Source organism: Oratosquilla oratoria, chromosome 3 (assembly GCF_046742065.1).
Source record: "Oratosquilla oratoria isolate Oo_2021 chromosome 3, ASM4674206v1, whole genome shotgun sequence".
NCBI lineage: Eukaryota > Metazoa > Arthropoda > Malacostraca > Stomatopoda > Squillidae > Oratosquilla > Oratosquilla oratoria.
In genome coordinates, this window is record NC_134779.1 from 82223878 (window position 1) to 82231377 (window position 7500).

The following is a 7500-nucleotide window of genomic DNA, read 5'->3' on the forward strand; positions in this document are numbered from 1 at the left end:
ATACTGTTTTATGATGCATCGATTTGTGGATCAATACCGATAAGAAATAGCATGTAAATATAAATAGATAAAATGGGGACGGGGAGACGGTTCCCCTTTTATCCTGTATGTAATCAATTAGTTGGATACATAGGAATACGAGGTAGTGGGGAAGACGGGGAAAGAAAGAAAAGACAAATGAACGAGCGAATGTGCAAGTGAGGGAGAACAAATCGGAGGGTGCGGGAGGATGTGGAGGAGAGGGGGGGAGACCCGGGTGTGTGTGTGGTGGTGGTGGGGGAGGGTAAAGAGTATTCTTCTTTTTTTTTCTCCGTGTGTCGTGTGGCGGTTTCGGCCGCAACCAGAAGGATTTCCCCGCGAGATGAGTTCAAATCCAAACCATTCGTCATCCTACTCTCATCTCATTCCACCTCATCCGACGCATTTCACCATGGGTGGATGAGGATCAGGAGGAGAAGGAGGAGGAGGAGAAGGAGGAGGAGGAAGAGGGCAAAGGAGAAGGTGTGGAAGGAAAACAAGGTAGCAAGGAGGAAAACGATGGTGTGAAGAAAGTAGAGATATGAAGAGACAGAGGGAAGGAGGGAGTAAAGGAGGGAGGTAGAGAAGGGGTATGGGAGGGAATACAAAAAAAGAGAAAGAGAATGAGGAAGGTAAGGAATAAAGAGTAGAGAAAAGAGAAGAGGAGAGGAGAGGAGAGAAGAGGAGAACAGGGTTGGGATGGGAGGGAGGGAAGGAGGAGGTTACGGAGGAATGAGATGGAGTGAGTGAAAAGGAGAGAGGAGAGGGAAGGGAGTCGGGGAAATCGGCTGAGCTTTACCAGCAGCAGCAGCAGCAGCAGCATCAGCAGCAGCAGCAAAAGCGACGGCGGCGGCTGCAGCTGTATTTGGTTTGGCCGCACATCGCTTCTTGTGGTTCAATGGTGAAGGTCCTGTGGAAGCTGCTGCTCGTGGTGGTGGAGGCAATAGAGGCGGAAATGTTGGTGGTTGTGATGGAGGAAGTACAGGCAGACATGGTGGTAGCAGTGGCGGGAACAGAATTATTTGTGTTGGTGGTGGAGTGCTGTTGGTGATATGGTGGTGGCGCGCGCGCGTGTGTGTGTGTGTGTGTGGGTGTGTGTGTGTGTGTATGTGTGTGCGTGTGTGTGTGTGTGTGTGTGTGTGTGTGTGTGTGTGTGTGTTTGTATGTGTGCGTGCGTGCGTGCGTGTGTGTGTGTGTGTGTGTGTGTGTGTGTGTGTGTGTGTGTGTGTGTGTGTGTGTGTGTGTGTGTGTGTGTGCGTGCACTTATATATTTGCATGATCACATTTATGTATACTTGTATCATGTGTGATGTGTAAATACATGTAAATAATGATACTGAAATGTTACTTTAGAATTTCACAATTAAACCACATATTTGGTATTCACCTTCACATTAGCAAACACTGATTTTGGGGAATACCTTTGAGCTTGGCAGTTCGCTTTACGCTTAAGTAGTTCGATGAACACCCTTACATATGGTAATAACCCCTCGCTCGCAAATACCCTCATGTTTGGCATATATCTTCACATTTCTCGAATTACTTCGTATATAGCCAATACTCCCTCGTCTAGAAAATGCACCCAATTTACGTATACTCTCATAATACGTAAACCCCCTCACAATTCGCGAATACTCGTTTCGCAAATACCTTCACAATTCACGAGTTTCCTCACATTTCGCGAATATCCTCACGTTACGGCGAATGCCCCCCAGCGGACAAGTACCTTGTAGCCCTCAGAGCCCAAGTGTGAGCTTCTACGAGCTGGCGCCGGGAGACGATGACACTTGGGCCTTGAGTCGATCTCGTTGAAGAGAAATGAGACAAAGGCTGGTGCCGAGGACAAGAGGTAGGATTCAGAGAAAACGGATCAAAGTTGTCAAGGGGTGACAACATCATTGTGATTCACTCCCCCCCCACACCCACACCCACACCCACACCCACACACCCACCTCCCCTCCATGGATCTGGAACGTGGAAGACCAATGACTGGTACCTGGTTGTAGTGGTCCGGACAGATGGACGTCAGAGAGAATGATCTCCTTGCTGCCCATCTTCGAATTTCGTCAATCTCTTTGCCTCGATCAGGAGATGCAGCCCCGGACTGCTTACACTCGGTTTCTAGTCTGGGCCCAGGATCTATTTCATCAACTTCTCCTTCTACTACTTTCAGCTGGTGACAAAGAAATAATCCCACAGATACAATGCAAACAGCAGCCCAAAATTTCTTCTCAGAGAGATGCATGTGAGAACCCATGGATCGTTGCCAGCCACAGTAGGGCTGCGAGTTTCCAGTCAATGAAACTCGAGGCAACAGTCATTGGACCACGTGCTGGATTCGTGATCAAGAGATATTATTTTCATACATTTCATTCAGCGGATATATATTTCGTGTAGTGGGGTGGTGATTTTTGCCACTTATGCAGACTATATATATATACATATATATATATATATATATATATATATATATATATATATATATATATATATATATATATATATTTCTTAGGATGAAAAAGTCTTTCTCTTTATCATTCAACTTACATCTCCTTTATACGTTAATTCCGCCTTTTCTCGTCCTTATGAAAATTTTAGCACGAATCCAATATTAACGAACCTCCATCAGCCAAGTCTTAGTAAATTCCTGTAATTCCTGTACCACCGACCTCGTACAAAAACCCTTTTGGGAGGAAGAGATAGTAAACAAGAGAAAAAGAGAAAGATAGATAGATAGAGAGAGAGAGAGAGAGAGAGAGAGAGAGAGAGAGAGAGAGAGAGAGAGAGAGAGAGAGAGAGAGAGAAAGAGAGAGAGAGAGAGATATCATGTATAACATGCAAAGTAAGAAGAACGAGAGGATTAAGAGAGCGATCCTCCTAATCATAACTTACGGTGTGCATGACGATGAAATATGAGAGAAAAAGTAGTAAAGAATGGAGAGAGAGAGAGAGAGAGAGAGAGAGAGAGAGAGAGAGATAGGGGGGAGAGATAGAGAGATAGATAGAGAGAGAGAGAGAGAGAGAGAGAGAGAGAGAGAGAGAGAGAGAGAGAGGAGAGAGAGAGAGAGAGAGAGAGAGAGAGAGAGAGAGAGAGAGAGAGAGAGAGAGAGTGAGAGAGAGAGAGAGAGAGAGAGAGAGAGAGAGAGAGAGAGAGAGAGAGAGAGAGAGAGAGAGAGAGAGAAATAGGTAGATATATAGATAGATAGATAGATAGATAGATAGATAGATAGAGAGAGAGAGAGAAAGAGAGAGAGAGAGAGAAAGAGAACGAGAGAGCAAAAAAAATATAAAAAAAAGATAGGATGCAGACAAGCATAAAGGAGACGAAAAAATAGTATACAACCCCCCCTCTCCTCACCCCCTCCCTCCTCCGCCACCTCAGTTTGCCCCGCGCCTGAGTGAGGTCATCTGTCCACATCCCTTCTCTTCTCTGTAGCTTATAAGTCCCCTCTGTACTCTGGCTTATGTACTTTCCTGAAGAGGGCTACAGTTGATGGCCGAAATATAGGATTCGTCTTTATTCGAAGTTTATTTTCTCCGACTGTGGGTTTCCTGTGTGTCATATATATATATATACATATATATATATATATATATTTATATATATTTATGTTTGTTGATATATTATGTATATATATATATATGTATGTGGATATATTATGTATATATACATACATACATATATATATACAATATACATATACATATATACATACGTGCGAAGATCTGAAGTCTGGGATCCATGTTGAAAGGGGAGAAGCATAAACACCAGACTCAAAGTGGGAAGTTTAATGCCTGACGTTTCGTCCTAGTCCTAGGACAGTCTTCAGGGGTGTGAAAATATAGAGTACTCAAATGAGCTTGTTATACTGTCAGTCGTTGGAATTGGGATATATGTATATATATATATATATATATATATATATATATACATATATATATATATATATATATATATATATATATATATATATATATACAAATATATGTATATATATATATATATATATACAAATATATGTATATATATATACAAATATATGTATATATATATATATACAAATATATGTATATATATATATATACAAATATATGTATATATATATATATACAAATATATGTATATATATATATATATACACACACACACACATATATATATATATATATATATATATATATTATATATATAAATATATATATATACGAGATAGTCCTCGGAACAAATCTGCGCCATGGCGGGAGACAAAGCACGCTGGGGTGGTGGGGGGAAATTCACTTACAACAACAACAACAACAGCAACAACAACAACTCAAGACCTCTTTCGCAGGTCTTGCAAGGAACATCCCCCTCGGGCTCCGGTCTCTGCGCCAAGACCTTCCCCCGGAATTTTATGCAAAAGACGGCATTCATAACGCTGACACCGGGAACGACGACGGAAAACAAGGGAGAAAGTCCTGAGTGATCGTGGTCGTTTTTTACGGCTACGGGTACTGGTACTGGTAACAGTACTATTTTCGGACGTGTGCATTGTTATACAAGACTGCTGGTACTGATACTAGTACCAGTACTCTCTTCATACCTTAAAGGGCCTAAGATGAGTATATCTTTGTACACAGCAACTGATATCTGGGCTTGTACCAGTATAATTTCTGAGTTCATATTGTTTTGCCTATATATTTCAAACTAACCTATTATGCAAGTTTGATTAACATAATATCTTACTAATAGTAATATTAGTACCACTATCACGCTGCTTATACCCATGTAGAGTCACACCATTCCACACAAAAAAAAAAAGACAAGCTCGATTAACCCATCTGGACCATTAGGTCAACAGCGGTCGTTTTTATTCAGATTAGGAAAACCTCTGAGCACAAAAAAGTTAACCTAAAACCCGACTACCACTCCCATCCTAGCCAATTTCTAATCCCAGCACAGTGTCCCAGCAGAGGTTGGTGGTGTTGGAAACCACTAAGTACATTCCAGCGGAGGTAATGTAATATAAAGCTCTATCTGAAATCGGGGTTTACTGTTCAGGTGAAAAACATAAAAGAATCACTTAGATATTCCAAAATACCTTATCATACAGCTAAAGAAATCTGGGGGGTAATTCATACATCAGAATAAATCATTACACAGTTCTGATTATCATATATTTATTTATTTTTTGTAGAAATAAATTCCGTGCGAAGTAATGAACAAATTAAGATGGTTAGGAGAAAACTACCAACGTTCAGTGTTGAATTCCGACATTGCCTATATATTTCAAATTAACCTATTACGCAACTTTGATTATCATATATCTTATTGGGGGTGATATATAAACACCCAATAAGTTATAAGAGGAAAAATACCTACATCACACTAGATACCAATGGTCGATGCCTCTTCCAATAGTGAACATTTGAAAACAAATTATGTAAATATTTCAAAATTAATTACAATGCAACTTTGAATGAATATAATTGGGAATAACACACAAATTTAACGAATAACTTTTGTCATAATTAACAGCGCGCCCTTGAAAATTAACGCATAATTAGATATTATGCATTTTGAAAAAAATATTGCGTATATACATTGAATACCTTATTGTACAATTTTGATGATTCCACGACCATCAAATTTTACTGAAATATATACGCAGCTTACAAATATTGAATTACATGCTAACAATGCACAACACAATATATACCGAGCTCTAATACCTATTCTGAAAATACTTGATATAGAACTACTTTATTGTGATGCCTTACGAATAATTCGATTATTCTAAAACCATCACAGTTACATAGGAATTTTGAAAATAATTTGAGGCTAACTAAGATACATTTCCTATTCAGATACTCAATACTCAATCAGAACTGCCTAATTTCAAAAGGAGTTTATATACAATTGTGCTTCCTTTTTTTTCATAAGGCTTCCAATGGTAAGAATCTTAGGTGACTTCCTACCTCTCAGAGGCCCTACGAGGCAAAACGTTCTGCCAAGGTTCATCTCAATACTCACCTGAAAAAGAGAGAAAAAGAGAAACATTATTTTCCAGAATTGAAAGAATAAATCAACAAATTATAAATAACATTGCTTGAAAAGAAAAGAAAAAAATTCTGCAGAGTAAAATACTATTGGAATGTTCATTTAAAGTCAAAACAAAAACATACATAAAATGGGTAATTACAAGTAACGACTTCACCAGGGTTGAAGCTGTACTCGAGGGGTTCCGTCTCTTTTATTTCGAACTGGGTACTAGGAGCATTTCTGCTTCCCAGTCCAGCGCTCTACACAACTGTGTGTGTGTGTGTGTGTGTGTGTGTGTGTGTGTGTGTGTGTGTGTGTGTGTGTGTGTGTGTGTGTGTGTGTGTGTGTGTGTGTGTGTGTGTGTGTGTGTGTGTGTGTGTGTGTGTGTGTGTATATGTCTGTGTATGTCTGTGTATGTGTGTATTTACCTAGTTGTTTTTACCTAGTTGTATTATACGGGAAGGGAGCCATGCTCGTGGAGACCCGTCTTTGTATCTTTCAGCAAAAAGTTTTTTCTTAAAATCTTGAATAGTGTTTTCACACACTGTTTCCTTATCTAATTTATTCCAGGTATCCAGCACTCTGCGTGGGAAGCTATTTTTTCAGATCTCTTCTATAGTTATCCTTTTTGAGTTTCTTTTCATGTCCTCTTGTTTTTCCGTTGTCCCATTGTGTGTGTGTGTGTGTGTGTGTGTGTGTGTGTGTGTGTGTGTGTGTTTGTGTGTGTGTGTGTGTGTGTTTGTGTGTGTGTGTTTGTGTGTGTGTGTGTGTGTGTGTGTGTGTGTGTGTGTGTGTGTGTGTGTGTGTGTGTGTGTGTGTGTGTGTGTGTGTTGTGTGTGCGTGTGTGTGTGTGTGTGTGTGTGTGTGTGTGTGTGTGTGTGTGTGTGTGTGTGTGTGTGTGTGTGTGTGTGTGTCGGTGTATGTGTTTGTGTGTGTGTGTGTCGGTGTATGTGTTTGTGTGTGGAAGTTTGCATGTGTGTGCTAGCATGTTCATTTGTGTGCAAGTATGCGAGTGTGAACGTGCATGTGTGTATGTGTGTGAGAGGGTAAGTAGTTGTTTGGTTGTGTGCATAAATTGAGGAGCCTGCGCCAGGCGGCACATGGCTGCGGTCGAAGTCGTCACTTTTGCCTTATGTAATTTAAGGATTGTTGGGGCAGGTAACAGTCATTGCTAGGAATGGGAGAGGAGTGCGTGATTCGAACCCACATCTAAGCAAATGAAAGATCAGCATCCTTCCAAATACGTCACCAGCGCAGGCATACAAATATTTAAAAAGTAAAAAGAATATTGCACAAAAAAATTACCTGTGACAGCACATGCATACCCCGTTTACTGTATATTAACAGGATATACTCGCTCTTGTTTATACAAGCATATATAAACTTGGTACGTATGCAACAACAACAACAACGTTGGGCGGAGCGTTTCCAGAATAAGCAACACAAAAATAAATTCGACC

General features: G+C 40.2%; 1 protein-coding gene across 3 annotated transcripts in view; it reads right to left on the reverse strand.

The window, feature by feature from the left end:
* Positions 1-7500, reverse strand: part of LOC143024167 (innexin inx1-like) — a 424771-nt gene that overhangs the window by 364936 nt on the left and 52335 nt on the right. The gene's annotated exons all lie outside the window — the stretch shown is intronic.